Source organism: Dromaius novaehollandiae, chromosome 9 (assembly GCF_036370855.1).
Source record: "Dromaius novaehollandiae isolate bDroNov1 chromosome 9, bDroNov1.hap1, whole genome shotgun sequence".
In the NCBI taxonomy this organism is placed as follows: domain Eukaryota; kingdom Metazoa; phylum Chordata; class Aves; order Casuariiformes; family Dromaiidae; genus Dromaius; species Dromaius novaehollandiae.
This window is the reverse complement of record NC_088106.1, coordinates 10,705,018-10,729,102: the sequence shown is the minus strand read 5'-3', so window position 1 is coordinate 10,729,102 and position 24,085 is coordinate 10,705,018. Positions and strand designations below refer to the sequence as shown.

The 24,085-nt window shown below is 41.4% G+C and overlaps 1 long non-coding RNA gene across 1 annotated transcript in view; it reads right to left on the bottom strand.

Moving 5' to 3' along the window:
* The window catches only part of LOC135329209 (uncharacterized), a 271,333-nt gene extending 247,646 nt beyond the window's left edge, over positions 1-23,687 (bottom strand). Inside the window, exons 1-2 of the long non-coding RNA XR_010390579.1 lie at positions 23,563-23,687; positions 23,284-23,319 (exon numbers count right to left, since the gene is read on the bottom strand). This is a non-coding gene — a long non-coding RNA (uncharacterized LOC135329209). The remainder of the gene's footprint in view (positions 1-23,283; positions 23,320-23,562) is intronic.
* Between the last annotated feature and the right edge of the window lie 398 nt (positions 23,688-24,085).

Sequence of the window (24,085 nt, the reverse complement as noted above, 5' to 3'; positions counted from 1 at the left end):
TCTTACCTTGGTGACTTAGCCATTAGTAGGAATTCATTGTTTACCCCCACGATTCTTATCAGTACTTAGGCAGTGTTTGCACGTGATTTTCAACTGATTGCTCAACATACTCTGTGTTAGACTGTTTTGAAATAAATGAAAACACAGCAAGATCACAGAGGGCTAATCTCAATTATCTAATCTGCTTAAAACTGCATGGTTTCTTTTCTTGTTGAGGCCACATTACGGCTTCCTCTATGGGCAGAACTGTACCTACTGATGCCAAACTAGACATCTGCTTCTTCTTTCACAGGACTAAAACTTTGCTATCAATGAAATGGAAACAGTTATTATTCCAAATTATTTTTCTCAGGTCATTTGAGGATCACTCCGCAAAAGGTAATAACCGCCTATAATGATTATGGGCACCTATTGACATTTGTGAAAATAGCAGGCATTTTATTTACATAATAGACCCTCTCCCTCAAAAAAATAAAAATAAAACACACACACACACACACACACTCTGAGAATCAGATCATAGGCTGGTGAATGCTGAGCTTTGCGCCTCTCAGAGAAAGCTGGATAGCTCCTGAAGTCTTCAACGATACAGGAAATATCAAAGCTGAGTATTCTAACTTTAAAATTTATCTTCCTGCTGACTCTTGATTACAAACTGTACCCAACAGTTGCCAAAGACAACAGAAAAGCAAAAAGAGTTCCTGGAATATCATTAGGCCAATGGGCGATTTACAGAAATGATGCATGGAAGAAAAGTTGCAAGAAGCACTCTCACCCAGAATGAATATGCTTGAGCCTCATGCAGTCATTCCCAAGTTTTTAACTGGAGCACAGTTGACCCAGACAATCAAAATCCCTGAGTAGCTTCAATTTCTAGGTCAACTTCCCCCAAAGATATTAACAGTGTTCTTGGACACACACACACAACCTTAGTAGCTAAAGAGTTAATGCAAGCATTAAAGAGCTTTCACGTTGTTCTGCCAAGATCTGATGTCTCATTGTCATCTTAGATAATAAGCTGGCCCTTGGGACATGCCTTTAAAGCATCTGAAGCCCTTGGAGCAATTCCTGAGAAAAGGACTTCTAGGAACACTTTTACTTAAGCCCTCACACATGCTCTTCCTCTTTCTACACTGACTGCTATTTATTCTTTGGTGTATTATACACTGGCAGGGTACTACTATTGTACCCCGCAGTCCCAGAGAGGATCTCTGGATGCTAAGCACTATGCTACAACAGCATCCTCTGGCTCTATGCTAATTAGAATTGGAAAATACAACATCCACAAACACCAGGTTTTCTAGGAAGCTGTAACAAAATAAAGGACAAGAATAAGGAATTTACTTCCAATTACTGGCTCTATTGTAGTATCAGAATATGCCATTTTAAAAGCGGAAAATGTTCATTCAAAAATAAATGCTTGAAAGCTTTTGTAAGTATGTGGCTAAAGTTAGCTGCTCTTTTTTTCATGTATTTTGATCTTCCCCAACATACTATTTACCATCCAGTATCCAATTGCCTCTATGATTAGACTTGGCAACCCCCCCACCCCCCCAAAGACTCTGCAACCATCCATTGCTTCTCCAAAACTCTACACAACATATTGCATACACGGAGCACCACCACTGAGTGAATAATCAGCATTCAGTGCAAGGGCCTAACAGAAGCACATTAGAGCAGCAGGAGTTACAGCAGCAGTGGCATTTTCATCACAGTACACACTAGTGAGGAAGGACCTGGCTCAAGATGGAGAAATTGAGTGGCAGAAAGACTCTGTAGGTTTGCTTAAGACTTCCTGAAGTCTCAGCACTTGTCTGATGACCTTCCTTTTAAAAGACAGATCTTTATTATAGCTTTTTAGCCAGGAGTTCAAACGAGGAGCACTGACAAAATAAGAGAGATGATTCCCTCCATGCCTCAGCTCACAGCTTGCCAGAGTGGATAGGAATTATCTGGCAACCTTTCTTCTTCCATACAACAACATGAATACTCAATCAAGAAGCAGCAATGAGCATAAAGGTTCAGAGACAATCCCTGGTTAAGCAGCAACATTTGCATGCTGTCAGACTTATTTGAACTTCTTGAGTTGGCAAAATGAGGTCGAGTATTTCCCAAGAACCACTGTTGCCTGATTATGTTCCCCACGTAATGCACTTCCAGCAAAAAAAGACTTTCTGAAATATTCTGAAATATTCTGAAATATTGATTTTTTCCCCCCAAATCTGACAAGATATTAGTAAGAAAAATGCATTCAAATAATAAATCAGGTGAAGGGAAAAGCAAGATTGAAATGTGAACACATTATTTTATATTCCAACAGCAAGATGATTATGACTGACCTCCAGTTTTGGCAGAATTCAGACTTAAACAGACGTCCACTTCTCAGAAAATAAATATGCAAGTGGAAAAATCTGGGCGCTAAAGTAGGAGATGTTTCTGCCATAATGCTCCATAAAAAAAAACTATAGCTTCTTTACTTCAATTTTGCACATGTGCATGGGATTGAGAAACAAAGCTCTATGTTTGCCGTTAAATATTTGCCCAGAACTGTCCAACAAGTGCTAGCAATTTGACCGTACATCGGAGTTAGACTAGCTCACAAGCGTCAAACCCCTCTTCGAGCCAATAGTTCACAGAGGTTTTCCTTTAGCATAATTGGCAAGTGTCTGTTCTGTATGTATCAGGCAGATTTGAGCTCCGTTTTTACCACCACGTAAAATGCAAGTGATCACACAGGATGCAAAGCCCAAAATAGCCAGAGATCAATATCAACACATTTTTTCCAACTGACAGAAATTTATAAAACATTAAATGAAAGTATGCTGGAGATTCAGAAACCAAGAAATTCAAAGCACACCTTTCCAATATTCACAGCATGAAAATATCTGAGAAAAGCTCTGTTTTTTTTTTCATATGGCAAAATAGCATAGTTCTGTCTGCAGTAAAAGAAGGAAACGATAAAAAAGAAGAGCTTTAAAAGAACGAATTTAAAAGACCTGATTAGTCTGAAACTGCCCCCATCCTTTTTTTTTTTTTTTTTTTTTTTTTTTTTAACCTCCAGTCATGAAGCCATATTAGTGTTACCAAACCCTACCACTTCATCACAAGGTTTGTGATAACCTTATGGAAAACAGCAAAATTTTCCACAAATACCTCAGCTCCTGGAAGCTTGTAGTTATTTAAGAATCTATTTGTATTCAAAAGGGACATATTTCCAGCCCTCATGGATTTGGACAGAGCAATATTTTCAATCCAATTTAATTATTTTGAAAGACCTGGCTGATAAACAGCAAGCATTAGGGGTTGGTCATATGTGTTTAATTATTTTTGTCCCCAAGTTTGGGCTCAGAGAATATACACTCTTCTGCCAGAAATACTTCCTGACTAACAATTTCTGGGGGCACTAGACCCAGACTTCAAGGGGGACCAGGACAGATTCTTTGCATCTAGACCAGCAAAGCAGTCTACCAAAGAGTAACAAGAATCTTGCCATAGCACCAGCAGGAAAGGAAAACCTATATAGCTTTAGAAGTACCTGTGAAGGAGGAGGATGCTACCCCGCTCCACCCAAAAGTAACAGCTTTCTGCTACCTTTGATAAGTAACTTGTGCAAAATTACTATTTAGTTTTGACTTGCTGCTCTTCCATTTCTCTTTCAGGATCGAGTGCATGCATATTCACACCCTTTAATACACAACCTGATATTTTACTCTTCTACAAGAAGCAAAGAAAGGGATTCTTGGGACTATAAAATCAACCAGATGAAGGCAATGACTTCATTTCACTCAATCTTATGAAGCACAATTCTTCATAAACGAGCCTGAGAAGTGCTGTATAGCATGCAAACCAAGTTATACAAACAAGAGCAGGAGACAGAGCACACGCAGAAGTAAAATTATAAAGAACAAACTTAAAACAGTTGCGAGACAGCACAGACAATTACTGGCAATGCAACAAAAAAGATGAACTCGCCATTCAAAAAACCCTGAACAGCACCTATAGCACCTATTCTACATGAACCAAAGACAATGGTGCCTCAGACAGAAAAGCTGTATTCACACCAGCATGAATATACCTTTCTTTCCCTCCATTCCAAAAATGTATATTCTAAGGACCAGTCTCAGGTGGTGATGTGAACATTCCCGAATTCTATTCTTAATTCTATCACTGAGTCATTATGTGACCTTCAGGGGGAAAATCACTTAAATGCACAGTGTCTCCATTTACCTATTGTAGAATAGGTATATAATCATAACATTTATCAATAATGCAGAAGTGTTGTGAGGCTTAATTAATTGTCAAGTGCTTCAAGGTCCTCAGCTGCATAATGGCAATCTTTATTAATTAAGTTCTATTTATTGGCTATCACATGCCTTACTTATGTAAATATCAATCATTATCTTTATAGCAGCACTAGACTTTAAATCCTTTATTTTTTTTTTGCACAACACTGTAATCTAAACTTTTTTTTTGTGAACATATAGAATTGACTGATCACAGCTTGGGGGAGAGAGAGGATGTTGTAGCAGAACTCTACAGAAAGGGAAAACAGTGGGTTACACTCAGACACCCACTATAGCCCCCTCGCTCTGCCTGAGGTGTGTAAGGGGCCTACCATTTATGAAAATCTGGCCATTTAATCCAACCAGGATCTATCCAAAGAGAACAAATAGACATGGTTGTTTGTAAGAATGAAGTATCTTTTTTGCAGTAGTTCTCTCACCCAACTCAAACACTGCTGCACAGGCAAGTTTTACCATTTACCCCCTCACAAACAATAAATGCAATACTGCCAGTCAGTTTAAACACACCAATTCTCCCCAAAACAAAAAACTTAATTAACATAACATTTGTGCAGCTTAATACCGTTTGAAATCAGGCTTTACATGCAGGTTGTCTAATGCAAAGCTCAAAACCAGCTGCTATGCCTGACCCAGCATCACAGTGACTGGAGGCACTGTAAGGACATACACAGACCCCTACCCAATTCCTTCTACTTGCTGCAAGTTTCCCAGTAACTCACAGACCACTTTTGGCCCTCACAGCCCCACAGCAACATTACTATTTTCTTCAGCTGAGCCAGGATTTTACCAGCAGAGCTTAAAATGAAGCAGCACGTACATCAGTCTTTTTGGATTCAGGATCCTGGCAAACATATAAAGTTTAGTACCACCTTAATTTAAGTGAAAAGGAAATGGCAGATTCTGTAGTATTATTCAGGAGGGGAGAAGGGAATCAATGAATGAAAAAAAATCTATTTTTGGATATACATTCAATTCTTTGGGGCTCTTGCACCAAGACGAGCTAGGAAAAAATGCACAAATTAGTTTCAATATGACAGTTCTGAATGCTTGCAGAAGTAACATGCTGTATGCAACAAAGCTAAGAAACTGTTGAAAGAGTGAGTGTCGTCTTAGGCAGTAACACCTGATCTATTATTAATCCATACTTCAGAATAGGCTTCAAGTGTATTGACAGCTTCAAGCAGAAAATGACAATGTACATCTCACACTCCTAAGAGAAATCCAGAACTATAGGTAAAGCTACCATTAAGAAAAACTCTGAATTCTATTTCTTTACAAATGCCCTGAATTAGTTATCATTAGTTAACTATTACATGTGCCAGTATAAACAAATTGTTGGGTCATTGATGAGCTCAATTTTGTGAAACATCTAAGGACATGTGTTTGGAAAGGGATACCACAACTTAGGGGCATTTTGAAGTAACTTACAAATCAGCTCAGTCAAAAGATAACTCACTTGAGAATGATATAATTACTTTCAGTTTGCTTAAAGGTAAGGAAAAGTTGACACAGCGATTAAAGGGGGGGGCGGGGAAGGTCGAGCAAAGGAGGAAAAAAATTAAAAAACACACACAAAGTTACTTTATACTGCTTGAAATCAGGCTGTTTCGAAGCCTAGGACCTGAGCTTATTTGAAGAAAGATTATCTTGACAAATTGGATAAACATTTTGTGCATGACAGGACGCTGATGGAGAGTCTGTTCTGCAAGCACACCTGGGGGATAGTTTGCTTAGTGTGTGACCAGGGTGTTCGGCTAACCCCGAGTCCTCCCAGGGGACTTTGTTTACTGTGTGACAAGTATAGGCAGATCCGCAGCCAAGGCCTCCATTGCAGCTCCTGCAGCCTCCGCAGATATATTTCCCTCCCTCCCCCTTCGGAGGGGAAAACTCTTGGCTAAACAAATCCACAAAAGGCTTCAAGAAATAGTTTGTACTTAAGGCAGCCTGCAGACTGATATGACCCAGGCCCACATATGGCCAGAACTAGTAAGGCATTTTATCTCCATCCCTCATCCTCCTTGCACCCTCAATATTCACTGGAGGGGACCACTCCAACACACAGCACCCTGATAGAGCCAAGTACCAAATGAAAAAAGAGGAGGGGGGGGAATATATATATTTATATATATGCATACCTAAGAAAAAACACAGCCTACTAGCTAGTGAGCAGAAGAATGGGCATTATCTGTGTAGACTCTTCACTTAGCCGCATTTAAAAAAAAAAAAAAAAAAAAAAGAGAGAGATGGGGGGCACAAAACACCAGCAGCATTGCTGTTTTGTTCTGCCATGACTTTGATGCAAGAGACCAAGTGATGCAGGAGAGTGGAGACGGAGGTCGCTGGTTACTGGCATGCAGGGTGAAGGACACCAGCTAGCTGAACATCTGAAGGACTCGTTTGTCCAGGCAGGCAGCAAGGAAGTCTTTGCCTTGTACAGAAACGGTAAAAATGAGCAACTAAACATTCAGCTTTTACAGACCCATATGAACTGCCCGCAAAGTGTTTTGATGCACTCGAAGTCACCCGACTGAGGATGCTGTTCTCAAACGCCATGTCCCCAAAGCTGTGACATAGCCCTCCCCTGCCCCTTTTCCAGGTGGGCTGGTTCCCTGCCAGAGGAGCCCTTTGAGCCAGCTCGCGCAGGGTCAGGCGAGTGCTAGCGCCGGAGCAAGGGGGCAGCGGGATGGGGGCAGCAGGAGAGACAGGATCAAAGAGCAACAATTTAGAGAAGCTGAAGTTATTACGGAAACACTCTTGGGAACTGCAGAGGCTCGCACTAGCGTATGATAAAAGCTCAGAAAAAGCTCATATCAGAACTTGGCTTTTCGAAAGCCAGGAATTCCAGCCCAGGAACATTCTCACAAAAATAGCTAATTCCCTAGATGAACTCTCACTCCGACTCATTTTCAGCCTGGCTTTTGTCTACACTCAATCCACATCCAGTGAGTGTCCCTTGGCTGTTTTCCACCTCCAAAGCAACGAGCAGAGCCAAGTGCACAGTAATGGAAAAGATAGATAATAGCTGGAGAAAGGAAGGATCAGAGTGGGACTCACCTCAATTTAGCTGCCTTAGGGTGAGGCAAAGCAATCTCTAGGGCAGGTAAACCCCAACCACTGGCTCCATGGGAGCCTGCCCAGCTGCCTGAGACTAGTTGCCTAAGTTTTTAGGTGGCTGAACTGAAGGGAACTGCATGTCATCCCCAGTGACCTGAGCCAAGCACACCAGCACATGCTCGTGGAGACAAGAACAACACTGAACTGATAAACTTCAAGCCAGATCTACCAAGTGCTCAGCAAAGCTGTTTACAACAGTGTGGAAGGGGAGGGAGGCAAATTTATTGGTTTTACACCCTGACAGTACACTACCCCAAGCCCTAATCCCCTACCTTGAATTAACCTGCTCCATGTTTGGGGGCAATCAGCTTCCTTTACCTTTTCTTATTCCTAACAGATTTTAAGAAGAGAGATTAGAATTCACATCTTAAACTGACAGCTCAGACTATACTTAGGATGCCAGCCATAGATTATAATGTTTTATATGGGACTGGCACTTAATTTTTCTACCTCTTGCATTGACTAGACCACAGATGCAATTAAGCACTCGTGACTTGCCGTATAACACAAGGATGTTAATATTGCTTACTGGACCAAGACAAGAGTAGAGAGCTGGTATTTATCCCAGGTGTGTGCTAAAGAAAGATATAGTTCCCTAAAGCAACAACAAACCACTTCTGTATCATATGAATAAGTTATTCTTCTTCTCTGCAAGCCAGCAGTCACGAGCAAGCAAAGCTAAGCCAGAGCTGTTGTGCAGCAAGCACTACAAGGCTGCATCACATAGCATAGATCTGATTTAAAAACCCTCACAGAAGAGGCAAGGAAGGACTATCAAATGCCTGAAAGACCACTGTTAACTGGATAGAGGAGGACCCTTCACCAATTTGTATCTCAAATCTGATCTTCTAACACAGATGCCTTCACTGTATTCGAAAAGCAGCAATCAAAGCAATAAAAGGTGTAGCAAAACTGCTTTCATCCAGAAAGCAGCTTTGCCCAGAAAACATTAAGTTCCCACATTTGCTCAGGCAGTACACCCCAAAGCTAGCAAGCATCTCTCTTTGGACTTGGACAGCAGAACTCAGCGTAACTTCAGATGCTGCTTCTCCTTTGACAGGTTAAAAACAGATGGCTAAAGATATATCATCTCCATCCAGTGGAAGCAACGTGAACCTTTGCAGGTAGAATTGGACTCAGCAAACAAGTGCTGTCATTAGAAAGTGCTCTGAAAACAAGGAAGTTCAGTGATAGGAAATAAATATTTTTCCAGGATGTAACAGTCTAAAGAACACAATCAGCAAGTTAATGAGCTCTTAAAAGTAGCTATGTATCTCTGGCTTGCCCTCAGGTGTATTTAGCCCATGAGAATTGTTCCTGTGACACAATCCTATCTTGTATTAGCTGAGTGTGTTGTCAATATCCTGACAGGAGGGATTTTCTTTTCAGGTTGACTGAATAGGAATTAGGACACGATTTCATTCAAATTCATACAGTTATTAATAAAAAGCGGTTTTCCTTATTTGCCTTCAATACTATGCTGCGCACACACACAGGGAACATCAGCTGTCAAAATCAAAATCGGTCAAGCAGGAACATTCTGGCTTTTAACGTACACGATGATGTGAACTATTGTCTATCAACATACACGGCTGTGGCGACACGACTGCTCTGAAATTGGGCTCTTTCCTGTGAACAGAGATGCACTAAGCTACAGAGGAAATAAGTGACTTTGCCATCTTATAGAAATCCTCTGACGCAGCTGAGAAATGAAATAATCTGAGCTAAAAGAAACAAAAACAAGCCTCAGTGGAAGAGAAGACCACTTAGTGATCTAATATCAGACATAAAAACCCAATTCAAACTATCCTGATATCAGGTAGCAGCCTCAGCTACGCATGTGCCTCATGAGGCAACATGGACTAGACACTTGCTCTTATTATTACAGGCTTTTCTCAAAGAAACAGCAAAAGATTCTACTTTCACTCCCAAATTTATTCTGTCATTTTCTTTTCTTAAATTCCACTTTATTCAATTGCAGCCAAACTGTTTTCATTTTCAGATGGAAAACCAAGTTAACTTTCTCTGCAAAATTAATCTTTGCATGCAAAATTCTCAAAAACTTCCTTTTCACAAAAATCCAAGCATCTTGGCAAAATGTCCCAAATTAATTAAAATTTTAAAAGCCTGACACCTTTGTCCTTGCATTAATTGTGCACTTCTTTACAAGTCATCCCAACATTTCTGGAAAAGAATTGCATTTGTACTCAAGAGACAAAAGTCAGACAGCAGTAATATTTCACATTACAAAGAGCGATAAGATAGTTCTCTTTATAATAGAGCTTTCCATCAGCACAAACCATCAGGCTCAAGAAATCTAGAGCTACATTTTCAAAAATAGGTTTAATTTTTAAAAGTAGGACTTACATGATTTCTGAAAATGGGGCAGAGAACTATGCCAGCAGGATGTCTGCAAACAAGCTTTCTCTATATAATCAGAGTGCAAAGAGCAATGAATTCCTGCTTATTCTTAAAGCCTTAAGATTAGGTTTTCCAGCCCACCTGGGCCTGCTGACTCCATATAGGTGGCTGACCTATTTTAATAAAAAAAACTACTGTTCCTCAGTGCTTTTGCTACCTGGTCTAGCTAAAGCTGGCTTGACACACTCTACACTTGCACCTGCACATCACCCTTGGGTTATTTAGACAGCGTTACCAGTAGCAATACTGTCACGACACACTTCACTCCTGTTCCTTTTGTTTGGTTGGTTGTTTTACTTTTTGTTTGTTTTTTTGTTTTTTCATTTTTTTAAATACCATGTGTGATTTTAATCTCATAAGCAAAATGAGAAGGGCTGCAACTGCTGCCCTCTTTTATTCCACTGCGTGTAAGGGTGCACCCTCTCAGAACATCAAAGGCAGTTACACAGAAGACTACCAGACCTCTGTAGCAAAAACGGCCCGAGCACCATTAGCCAGGCAGATGTGCAAGTGTCAAGCACAGATCCCGGAATATAGGGAAGCCATTGTTTCATTCCAAAACAGGCCACAGAGCCTTCATCGCTTGGGCAAAACCTCTGATGTCCCTCAGATTTAGAGGGCAAGTCCAAACGAAAGCAGTGGGCAGACCAGTTTCTGCCAAGCAGGACAAGCTTCTCCTCTCTGACAAGGAGAGACCTTCTGTAGAAACAAAATGGGCCATCTCATACATTACCAAAGAGAAGATGCTGCTGACTGGTATGACAGAAAACAAGCACTGGACAGTGACAGCACGTGGGAAAGCTAGCAGCTCGGAGTAGGGGACAACACTCACTCTTACAACTAAGAGCAAGAAACAGCACTATGAGTAGACGTAAATATTTGTACAGACGTACTGGCATTTCATAACTGTCAGCTACTTGACTTTACCTTGAATGGACTTGGCCTCAGAGCCCTGAGCTGTGGTCTTCCTCACCACAATAATTCAGTAATTGTAATTAAAGAGTGACTAGACATTACGATACTCACATCTTGAGGACCAACAGGGTAAGCCTTTAACTGTCGGGAGTTTCTGGCAAAGGATGTTTGGACCAAACTGAGAAATTAGTTTAGCTCTGTACAGAAATCAAGATAACAAGATATCAATAACAGAACTTGGAACTAAGGCCAAAAATGCAGCCTGTAAGGTCACGCGTGTGACAAGATCCAATGTCTCTCACACTTTTCAGCTCGATTCCAGATTCCCGAGGTTGGCAGCAGTGGCACTTTCTGTTATTTCAGAGACTTTTTAGAATAAAAATGAAAGACATTTCCCATCCTACGGCTAGACAAACACAAAGGCTGTCTACATTGCACGGTGAAGACCAACACAAGCTTAAACCTGCAAGGTCTCCTGGACAACACTTTGCCCAACTGTGCTTCTGGCTGGGAGTCGGACTCAAAGAATCCACGGGGAGCCCGGGAGGAGCCAGGCTTAAGGCACCCGCCAGCAGACCGCACTGCACTCGGCCCTGTGAGTGTGCATCTTGCCCAGCATCATAAAAAGAAACCCCCCCCCACACACACCCCTCCCACAAAAACCTTGACACTTTGGGACAAAACAGGCAATGGCTTTCTCGCTCCACCAAGCTGCAGGCCTGGGTCTAACTTCCTACCCAGACATGTCTTCATGTAAACAGCATGGCCGAGTCTGGATTTGTGAACTGGCTCTTGACAATGCAGATTGTTTTATAATAAAAACAATTATGCATTATTGTGGGACGTCGCAGTTGTCAAGCTCTATCTGAGAGGCAGCTAACAGATAAATGAAGTAATCCCTATATAAACAGTCTGCCAAACCACTTGGTAATCTTGGAGACAAAAACCTACTATTAAACATAAGCCAGTGCTAAACGATTTGAGGGGTGTAGTTAAAATAGAAGTGCAAGCAGAATATGTATCATAGACTTGCTGCGCCTCCAGAAGCCAAGTGCTCCATTCTAATCCAGTAAAATAAGCCACATGCAACCCAAGCAAGCAGCACATTTTAATTTATTCCCTTGCAGTTACAGGGCAAGACATTTTGTACGTTGTTTCTGCAAGGTGCATGCTAGTATATGTTGGATCACATTGTCATTGGAGTACTTTATTAATGCACAAGCACAACGGGTGATTTGGAGAGAACTTCCCATTTCACAGTGATCCAAGAGAATGTTCATCCTGTATAAGCTACAGAAAATATGAACATTAAACTCAAAGTAGACAGTACTTACTGTTGTAATAAGAAGCAGAAACACTTATCTATAAACTTAACACCAATTCAAGCCAAAAAACCTTGAACTAAGAGCAAGAATATCATGCTCAAGTCAAGCTTTGCCACACAGAAGCTTCTTTACTGCCTCCAAATACATCAATCCAACAAGCACCGAGATGTCTTTTGAGACACTTGATTAGTAGTTGCCAACAAGACTCCTTAGCTTTGATTTTTAGAGATTTCATAGTGAAATTACAGATCAGAAGACTTATTATTGGGGGACATGGGCCCACCTGTTTCAGTTACGGAGCCAAAGTGCACCCCCAGGAACGCTTTGTCTCTGCACTGACTCATCATTCAGTGTTGTCTTTCCACTTCTTGGGTTTTTCTGTTCTAACCATGTGTTTGTGTGTTGCAATGGTTTCTTAGGAGGCCAAACCCCACAGTATCAGCACACCACCCTCTGCTGAGGGTCCTATTATTCCAACATTACTATTCACCCACCAGCAGAAGTATGCTAATAAGAGGCTTGATGGAAAACAAACAAAACTATCCTGCTAGAACTCCATGTGAAATGTTGACCCAAGGAAAATAAAGTGTGCTTCGTTGATATACATCTGTCCATTTTGCACAGATAGCAGGAGGCCTGCTGCAGGCGCTAGGGAGAGGAGTTGCAGCAGGCTTCCAAAGTTCATATTGATAAATCATAAGCATATCACACCAGCCACCTGCACACACCTAGTCACATCTGCAAGTCACACAGAGGCCTTGCAAGCAGCTGACAAAAGTTTTACATACAGCTGAGCAAACCCTTCCCTAGTCATCCATGCTGGAATTTTAGATGGCTCTCACTGATTTGGATCTTTTGCGCTGGCCATAAAGAATATCCAATTTCCACCAGCTCCCATCTCAAAGTCCTTCTTTGTCTTTCAGAGACCTCCAAGAAATTCTACTTCTCACTAGCACCATTCACAACTTATTTCACCACTTTTTCTTATGCTTTCATTTTTTGTATGCATTTTTTATATATATATACACACACACACACACATATATATATATACACACACAGCTAAGTTGCCCCTCTACCAAGACTCAGTAGCCAAAATTTACCTTGTATCTAAGGTGACATCCAGGGATTCAGAGGGCAGGAGAGGAAAAGATGGAACAGAAAGAATCTTTTGATTGCAGGTTTTCCACATGGCAGGAGTATCTGACACATTCCCCCACTTCAAACTGCAAAGCCAGGCCTACCCAAAGCAGCCCAAGGGCCAAAAGAAACACACCACACAGCTCACTTTGCTTACATCTCAATAGCACAGTTCCATCAGGGTAGGCATGTGCTATTTTCATTATAATAAAAGCGAGAGTAAAGGTAGTAAGCTCAGTCATAGTGTTTAATGCATACAGGCTCCAAATCAACAAAGCACTTCAGCACACATTTAACACCATTCCTATTCACCAGGACACACAAAACCAATGCTCAGTTTTAAGCACACTCTTAAATGTATTTTGCCAAATAGGGACAAGTAACTTAAGTCAGGTGCATAGGGGCATTGGTGAATCAACACCATAAGGCTGAGATCTCAGAAAGATTGACTAAAGTTTTTTTTTTCTTCCCCACACACCCTTAGATTAAATTCCATTTAGGTGTTTTTTATCTAAAGGGGAGTTTAACATTTGCCAGTAGAATCCACTTTCAGATTATTTTGTTTTTCTTTTGCATAAGCCTGAGAGTTTCACATAATCCGCAAGCAAATAGCTCTATTCTGTAGATTAGAAATTATAAAAGACCATGTAATCAGCTGACAAAAGAACTGAAAACAAGCCCAGAGGAAGCGCGGAGCTGCTCTTGCAGGCTCACAATGTGCTGTTCTGTCAGCCTCCCCCTCTTCCAGCAGATCCTCCTGACATCTCGTGTGTCGCTACTGGACCTTATGAATGGGACCGTAGGATGTTTTCTGGTGAACAATCACAAAGGGAAGGGGCATGGTATCACGGACAGGGGAGCTGCTTCGCTGCCTGCTGACCAGATCCAAGCAATTAGTTCACTGCTTTCTCCTACCACCAGCTATGAATCACAGTTCAATATTGTATTAAAGGATGAACCGTTGCTCATTTTTGAGCAAGGATGCTTTAGAAATTAAGACGCTATTGTAACCTCAAGTAAACTGCACATGATTTGGTGGCTTTATTTAATTCACACATATCTAAATGTTTAGGTACTTATACAAAGGCTCATCAACTCTTTTTGGGCCAGAAGGGTCAGCTGAAAGCCTCAAAGAAAGTTATCCCAGAGAAAAATACCACAAGCACAGCTTCTTCCACTGAATCTCACCATTCGCACTTAGCTTACATATTCACACGCAATATTGTCTGCCCAGATACATAAGCTACAAAGCATGCACAAGGAAAGAGAAAGCCTGCATGCACAGAGATGTATTTTAGGAGGAAGAGTTTATTTGCAAGTTTGAGAAGTAACAGCATTGGCAGTTATGTAAAATATCACAAATAAGCATGAGGAATCCCATCTAGGTGATCCTGTTGTCAGCTGCTGCAGCTCCCCCTTTAAACTTGAGGAGTTTAAAGTGATACACTGGCTAGACAGTGAATATCTCCTTACGTTATGAGGACTTCAGCACCACCGTGGCTTGGGCGCGGGGGGTGCTGGTGGAGCCAGCCCTGCAGGATCGCGGCCGGGGCGGCCAGGGAATTCCTAGATCCTGCTGATAAATAACAGCCACAGGGATCCCAGGACCAAGAGGCTCGCGATCGGTACATAGGTAGAGGACATTTTTGGAGAACTTGGGGATGGGAAGGGTTTCCAAGGTGATTAGGTATTGCGTATTTTAAAGGAGGAAGACTAAAAAGCTGCTTCAGTTCAGTGAGCCCTGTTGACTCCAAGCCTGCTAGCCCAGCACGTACGTCTAGAGGTGATCACTTCTGGTGGCAGAACCAGAGTCCTGGCCACCAGCAGTCATAACAAATCCCACAGCACTTTGCCAAGGGAAGGGCTGCTATTGAACTGCAGAGTTGTTATATACTCACTGAATTTCTCGGTAAGGTATGTACAAGATGCTTACCTCAGAGATAAGCAAATAGAGGAAAAGTTATTCACAAGTACTTGTTTAAATATATATATATATAAAATTTATAACCCTTTTGCATTTATTCTTTCTAAGCTTAACAGTCCTTATGATTCACTAGAGATTTTTTTTTTTACAAGTGAATTTAAGTTTAATATTAAAGTGTTCACTGAAAGTATGAATAGGATAGCAAAAGAGTAATTCATGATATCCTGTTAAGTTACATAAGCTAGAAAACAACAAACTTGCAACATAATTTCTTAACATTAGCAAGCACCAGATTTTGGTTGGACCAGGAATAATTTTAGTATGAACATAGGTAACTGTAGAATGTTTCAAGAAAATTATAATGAATTATGAATTTTGTCCAGTTCTGTGTTATTTCCTACAAACAATGTATTTATTACATCATAGGAACATATATTCCCCATATACATTCTTAAGTATTCAAAACAGTTGCCTAGCTCACAAAAGCATGATTATGTTTACAAGCTCATGGAAACAAGTATCTGCCATTGCGCTGATTATGCTTTAAAAAATGCCAAGAAAAACAGAAATAAGACAAAAGAAGTGATATCAAAGATTTAGACAGTCTTACAAGTATATCTAGGTTGATCTGTTAACAAAAAGAGCTTGACCTGTTTGCTGTCTAGCTTGGTTGTTCAATCTTTGTACTTGAAGGTTTTAGGATTTTTTTTTAAGCCTTTTGATATCTGTTTAATTTAAGAATATTCTTATTTCACCTATTTGTGCCTTATGATCCAAGCACACATGCCCTCACACACTGCGATTTCTGCAGCAAGCAGAGTTGAAATCTGAACTGATCCCATCACACATGAATTAGCAGCTTTCTGGCTGTGGAAGCAAAACTTTACTTAATCTGATGGCAAATAACATGCATTTCTCCAGCAATTCCTACTTTGACTAATCAGTCAGACTGATGGATGTTTAGCACTTACCTTAATGCATATTTTTGCTTTAGCTAACATTTGTAGAAACAAAATCAATTACAAGCTGGAGATTACTGGGCTGACGGGCTTTCATACTATTGCAGTTGACCATGCAATTGGGTTTCTAAGTGACAGACGTCCCAGGACAGCCTCGACTAGACAAAATCCCCCTTACTTTCCTACTTACCTTGCTCCTCATTCAGCACTTTGATTTCCCCCACCCTTTGACTTGTTCTCTGAGCCATCTAAGCAGAGTACATGCTTGCGCACATGTATGTGTTTTGCTCTTTCCTGATGAAATAGTGTCTGCACCTGGGTGCCTCCACAGCAGCAGGCAAGCTGTTTCTGGCACAGCAGTCGGGAAAATTATAGTTTATCTTCATGACCTACACATGCTCAAATGCTGAAGCACTGCCCAACACACAAAGGGATGCTGGTCAGCGTGAAACAAAGTTGAGCAGCGCTCAGGGATACACTAGAAATCTCCAAAGATTAATGCTTTTATTAATCAGAATCATCCAGGGCCAAGAAGAATATTATTGCAGTTAAGTATTTTTGAAGACAGACAGTTCCCACTTCAATGAACTGTCCTGTCCCCCAATCTCTACTAAGCAATAAAATTTACCAGCAATTGTTAGAACCCTGTTTTTACTTGTTACTTTCCTAGGAAAACAAAACACTGGTGATTAAAATCAAACCTAACGTTCCTACAGATGTTAACAGAGGTAGGGAAGGCCCAGCAGAGCTCTGCAGAATCAGGCCCAGAAATAAAGGTAATAAGAATTTTACTGGTTCCAAAAGGTCTTAGCCATAGAGCAAATGAGTATCTTTAGGGGAGAAATCCCATTAAACTTTAAGCAGGTAAATGGCATAGGAAAGTAGGAGTTTTTCAATTAGCTAACTGTCTCTAGCCTGGAGCTGCAGTCTCAAGTGTTTTTACAACACAGCGATACTCCAGTTCACATCTGTCAGCTGGAATATTTACAGCTTTGTAATTATTAAAATTGTCTGAACTCCAGAGCTACAAGCTGGATGGCACAGAAAGGGCAGTCTGACATAAGGTACGGAAATAAGACACTCATCTAGGCAGGGTGTAGGTTAGCTCTGAAAGCTGAAGAGCTAACAGAAGCCAGGTTTCCCACCATTTGCACCTTGGTTTTGTTTGTCTTATCTATAACCATTTCTGCGGCTGAGTCACACAGTCTCTTTCCCCATGGTTTCTTCATTATGAAAAGCAAGCTCCTATTACAGCTTCCCCCCCCCCCCCCCCCCCGCCTCTGATCAGGAGGCTGCCAGGGTCTCCCTGCCCTACTTGTCATCTGCTGCCACAAATCTTGCAGTAACTGGTAGATCTTTTCCATGCCGTAAGCTTTGGTTGAAGTCAAGCAACAGCTTTAAAAGTTTTGTGCATGCATGTATGGGGGGGGGGGGGGGGGGGGAGGGAGGAGGGGCAAATACACAGAGACAGTATCCTCATCCAGACCTTACCCACACAAAGCTAAACCAGCCCACGGGGGTCAATGCAGCAGAGCACCATGGCAATTTGTGGAGCCAGTCCAGCATCAACAGAACATGATGCTTCCCAGCTAACCACCTAAACACTGTGAGATGAACCGTCCCCAGGAAGCGAGCATGACTGGCTACAGAGGGAGCACAGATTATGGGCAAAGACTGGATGCCAAGGTTTCAGACAGCTGAATTAGAGAGATGCCTCTCTCCTGATGGGAGCAGAGCTGAGGCCAAGATCTGGCTCACTACACTGGGAAGAGCTTGACTGAAGACTTGTGTAGAAAAGAGAACCGTAAAGAATGAGTGCAACTCATCAGCACCTTCTGCTTTGCTAACTCCAGCAGCTCCCCTTGGAGCAGACCTCCTATTCAGGTTGCGTTTGGCAGCCGAATTGAAAGAGACACATTTGTTTTCCGCCCATTCCTTTCGTGGCAGATTTTTCCCAGTGCATCACCAGTTCTCTTTGACACGCACCCACTGGCAAAGTCACAGCGGTCTGAAGGACGCAGGCCAACGGGCCATACAGCGATGGGAGACTCCATTCTTCACGCGGGAGATTCTGCGAGCAATATTTGCACTGAAAAATGTTTACCCTTTGTGCGTTCCTCCCCAGGAACAACACAGATGTGGGTTCGGTTTTTTTTAAGACACACTTGGATAAGTGCAAACACATCTCTTTTGTAATCAGCACAGGCTGACCCTGTTTAGCCCGAGGTCAACGACCAGTGGCATCTGACCTGCCGAAGTTAATGCGGCAGAACAATAGAAGAGGGTTGGTGAGGCCTTATCCTATTACCTTTTTTATACCAAATTAATTGTTTTTCTCCCTCTCAATGATTCCCTGACCTTTCAGCTATATGTGTTGCTGGCACAGAGTGATGGATTAAATTTAAGCAAGTACATTTCTTGACATTGTCTCACAGATTTAAAAGTTATTTAGGTCTTCCTTTTGGTACTAAGAGGTTTAAGAATGCGCTTATGATTGCAACTCTGTTTCATAGTTAAAGAGAGAGAAGACTGCAAATATTAATTAACTTGAGAGTATCAGAGACAAGAAAACCAAAGGAAAGATCACAGAACTTATTACAAAAAAAATGATAATATAGAGATAGAAAGTTCTCCTATTAACCATAGGTAGGCAACTCTAGAAGTCTGGTATAACATTAATTGGTAGTGCTTCATTAATTGGCAATGCTTCACTAATTGGTGAACCCAAAAACATTACTTGTAGGATAAATTTAATTAGTCAGACATACTTTTTACGGAGAAAATAGTCATGATGCTTCAATGGATGAGAGGAGTTTGAATGGAAGAGCTTTTGATCCCTATCACAGCTTTCATTTGATTAAGTTTTTGTTAACCTAGTCGTTGGACTGCATTACCGGATGGAAATAACCAAGGTGACACAGTGGGGCTGATATCACCATCACGCATGTTCCTCCCTCTTGCTCCTTGGTCATGAATCTCTCTTTGTATGAATTTGAATAAAAATAATAAAATTTTCCTACTCCTGTTGGGCATATATGTAAGATGCTACCTTGCACAAAAGCTGAAGACTTTTAATGAGACTGATTGGAGATGTCCGTCTTTCCACTGACAACAGGAGGAGCCTAGGCAGCTTGCTTAGAGTTCAAGCAGCTAGAGCTGCAAGGTGCATCACCACCTGCATGGGAATCAAGTCATCTTCGAGATGAATGCCAGTAGCTAAATAATTTGGGGAAGGGGGGTATGGGGAGGGGAAGTTGGGGGAGCAAGGACCAAGTCATCAGCCAGATGCAACATGGATCAGTTCCACTGACTTCAGCTGAACTACAGAAATACCCAAGTTTTTTTTTATTATTATTATCTTTTGTTAAAGTGTTTGCAACTAGCATAACCTGCAGTTTTCAAACAAAACAAAGAGACTGGGAAGTTCTGTTCCCATTAAGCTTCAGCAGGAAATTCCTGACTACCTTGATCATCTGCAGTCTAGCTAATACCCTGGCTGAATTAGTACTACAAAGTTAAGCATACACTTAACTATCCACAAGATCATGGCAAAAAAAATGGGTTTATTTCCTGAAGACATTTTTCAGATAAACATGTCAGACTATATACTCCACCAACTAAAGAAAAGAGAATTTTATAGCTGTTATCTCAAGATAAAGCTTTTAACAATAGACCAGAAATCTCACCAAAAGTTTGGAGAATTATACATTTAGTTCCCCATATCTCTGCAATATATTTTATTAAATCACAATAACTGCATGCTATAATGCTGTAAGCAGTATTGAATCATAAGATGACAACAGGATCAGTAGAGAGAAAGGGTTATACCAGCGTTACACTGAGTGACTACACCTAGACATAATTTAAATATTTTCTTAATTCGTACTCCAAACTTCAAATACTCATGATTAAATGTAAGTACTAGTGAGATGAAAAGCAAAGAGTGTTCTATGACAGCGCTGCCCAAAAGCAACAACAGCAAAAAACCACACATGCCACATGCTGCCTTGGGGGGGAAACTGGAACAGAAGTAGTAAAACATTAATCTTGCTATAATGATTTATGATTCCGGGGGGGGGAAATCACTTTAAGCTTTTTTGGGTTTTTCCAAATTATCTGTACCTGCATTTAAATACTTTTCTTTAGTAAGAACAGAAAGAAATAACTGGTGCTTCCAGAAGAATGCAATACTTTAAAGCAGAATTTCACTTTACATTCAGAAAGTTAAGAAATCCAAGACTTATTTGGTGCACGTAACCGATAAACAGCAAGCAGGATTTCCGAGAGATAAGAACAATCATCTTCACATTTAGATACCTTTCTAGTTGTTCAGTGATAAGACGGACATACATTTGGCTTCCATTGACTTTAGTACAACAGCAAAAAGCCTTACAGAATTATTCTGAAATAGCCTTTCACTCCCTCCAAGTTGCTTACAGCTAAACACATAAAACCAAATCAGCAGTAGGACAAAAACATATATTATAACCTTCCCAGAGCAAGATTATTAGAGCATCTGGATTAATATCAGACAAGCCAGAATGCCAATTTCAACTACATTACTCATTTTGGAAAGCAATTTTTAAAAAGTCTTGCTGTAAGTTGCCAAAAAGGGTGTTCTTCAATACTTCTAATATTCAATGCAATCACCTTTACCACTAACATAGAACATTAAGGTTTTCGGTTGTATTTAACTATTTTTAATGGGCAAGAAAGAATAATAATAATAGTAAATAAACAAACAAACACTCCTCCCAAAACTTTTAATACAGGTACTTCAATTATCTCAAAGGAAAAAAACCTAAAGATTTGCAAGACAACATGAAAAATTGCAGGAGCTTTGACAGATGACATCATTTTTCCTTCCAAAAAACAATATTTGGGAACATTCCATAGGTAAACTTGGAGATTATTGCAATAATTAGTATTTCACTTCTGGACCCAAAAAACATGCATTAAAAGCTTGATGCATTTCAACTAATTCCTGTGAACTCTGGCTATGGGTCTAAACATGGTGCTAATGATCTACACATGACTAACAGCCCACACAAATCTTCTCTTAAATAGACTGAGGAGTGCATATGCAATGCAGGTGGAAGGAGTAATTTTATCCTCCATGAATAACGAGGTGAACAAGACCAAACTGGGCTAGACAAGCAAATGTCAGAAACTTTAGACTTAAGCTTAATGTAGTGTGTCTGAAATTAAAAGGCAAAGACTATACTCAACAGGAGAATAACTGCATTTACAAAATGCAGGTTAAAAATATCCATCTTACAACACAGAAAACATCCCATATGAATTCTATATTTATTTCTCATTAAAAAAATTACAGGGAAAACACGGCACTTCTGATAAAATGTCAGTCAAAAAAACGTAGACGTCACCATTGCCACTGTCCTGAGTGCACGATTTCCTAGACCATCAGGCAAGTGAATAAGTCTAGCAGCTGACAGCTACAAATAGCAACATCCGAAAGAGACTGCAATTTATTGTAAGATGTATTTCTCCTCAGGGTCTAGCACCACACACACCAGATTTTTATGCAAACACCGTTTCAAACTCCAGGCCAGTGAGAATTCCCATCACCATTGCAGTCAACAGCCATTCATGAATCAGGTCATAGAAATAAACAGAAATTCATGCAAAAGCGACCATTATATCCATCCTTCTATCTATGGCAAAGTGACAAATTCTCCCCTTTCAGCAGCCAATGGAGCCAAGGATAATGTTACCTTCCTTGTTCAAAGAGTGAGGCTAAAAGGGGGGGAAAAAAACCCATAGTCACAGAGAAGAAAAATCTTCTGCTAATTACACCTCATTACACTAATTTGAAGACAGCCCTGCATGGATGCTGGGCACAGGAGCACAAATGCAGCACAGCTGCCCCGGGAGGACCTTGGGAGGTCCATCTGGGAGCACCTGGGTGGAAGTGACATGCAGCTGGGTGCATCGCTGCAAGCACTTCTTCTGGCAGAGAGAGGCAACCTTTACCTAAGAGCCTATTATTCTGGTATAAAATAACTCGCAAAGGGAAGCTTTCCTGGTGATGACACCAGGAACCATTATTCACTTGGCAGGCGCTCTGCTGTCAGACCAGCATCAAGAACCGAATCGCTCCCCAGCAAGTCGTGAGCCAGGCTGGGGAAGCAGGTGAACTTTCCTTTCTGCCTGCCTCTTGCCCACTGGTGACGTGGGCTGAGACATTTCACCCCCCCATACCTCAATGTCTCCATCTGGAAAGGGGGCACAACTGTATCACCTCCTGCATCAGCAGGTCTCTTGAGCACCTCCCAAATGGAGGGGGAAGAAAGTTGTTGTTACTCAACCCGAGCAAGAGCTCAGTAAAATCATCACCATCTGCACTTTGATTTCAAAACAGCAACATCTGGTCAGGTCTGTTTGTGTATCACTTCTCTGGCACATTAGAAATCCCTGCAAAGTCTTCTTCTAGAGGTCTTGGTTAAATACGTGATTTCATTGCCATCTTTCCTGTGCTCATATGCTGCCATCATCTTGAGAGAGTAGCTGAATTTGGGGAAAGGCCACACACGCGCACTCTCATGCACGCTGTCCAAAACCGAGGTCCTTCATCTAATCCAGTCATTCTTCCCGCTGACATGCCCAGTGCCATTTTATTAAGATTTCAGCTCATCTAGCATTCAACTGCATGGCTCCTGACATGCTTCAAAATAAATCAGCACATCGCTGCTACCCTGCCTCCCTTGCCCTCAGCTTTCAATTAAATTTAGAATTGACTTTAAAGGTACAACATGAATGTATGTGGTTCAAAATGACCTTGTTACACCTTTCCTTACCTTCCTGAGCAGGGCTCTTGTACTCCAGCTCAGGGTTTAAAACCTAGAAACATGAATCTGCTCTAAGCTCCTGTGGCAGACTACAAGTTTCAAGCTGTTTAAAGCCTTTAAAGGTACGTCCAAAGCTAAAGTGTACTCTGCAGAAAGAAATCTGGGAGCCTGGATCTGGCAGCTTTCAGGAAGATATTTAAAACCTTCCTACGAGTTGAATGTTTTCCTAATTTATTTCCTGCACTCTTTGCACAGTAATCACTACGTTTTGTTATAGCATCACATTAGTCATTATTAAAGTCATTATACAAATTAATAAGGATAAGTTAGGCACAGCTGAAGAGCCAAAAGCAGTTTATGAACAGCACTTACCTTTGTGCTTCTCCTTTAGTTGCTTCCTCGCTATTGCTGGAACAGAAAGAAAGCTACATTTAATTGTTTGCAACTTTAATATGATCTTGATCATTAAAAAAAAAAAAAAAAAGAAACAGTAGTATGAGGCCAGCAAGTGACTGGATTAATGAAATACTAAAGAAATCTGGTCCTCAGCTCTTAAAAAAAAATACAAAAAAAACAAAAACACAACACTCAAATACTACAGCATATGTGACAACAGCCTTCCCTGCACCTGAATGAAAGACAATAGATGACCTTTAAATATTCATTCTGATACTGTCATCTTTTCGGGGAACCCTGAGATTAAAGCACTTGCGGCGCGGCGGAGCAGACCAGCGCTGCGACCCCGAGCAGGCACCGAGGAAGGTGCCTCCTCGTCCCTCTGCCGCGAGACTATTTTTAGAGGCTGCGGGAAGCGGCGCAGGTGACTCAGCAGGTCACAAGGCTGCCTGAACCCCTGCCCCGGAGCGATGCCGAAGCGCACCGAGATGAGGCAGGCAAAGGAAAGGGAAGAAAATAAAGAAGTTGTCTTCACACCCCCTTCTGAAGCAGAAGCACAACTCTTCCTCCTCATCATCGCAGTTTCCCACATGGGCCCCAGTCTCAGCTAAAGCCTGGCAGCTAATCGTGGCTCCAAGGACTCTACCCCAAAAGCCAAGGACAGAGGCCAGGCCTAGGAGGGGTCTGACTGGGGCCCTCTCAGCACTGCGCCCCACCAAACCCACGTGCCCCCTTCTTCGGGGCACAGCGGGAGCCCCGGGTGCTATCGAGAGCCCCG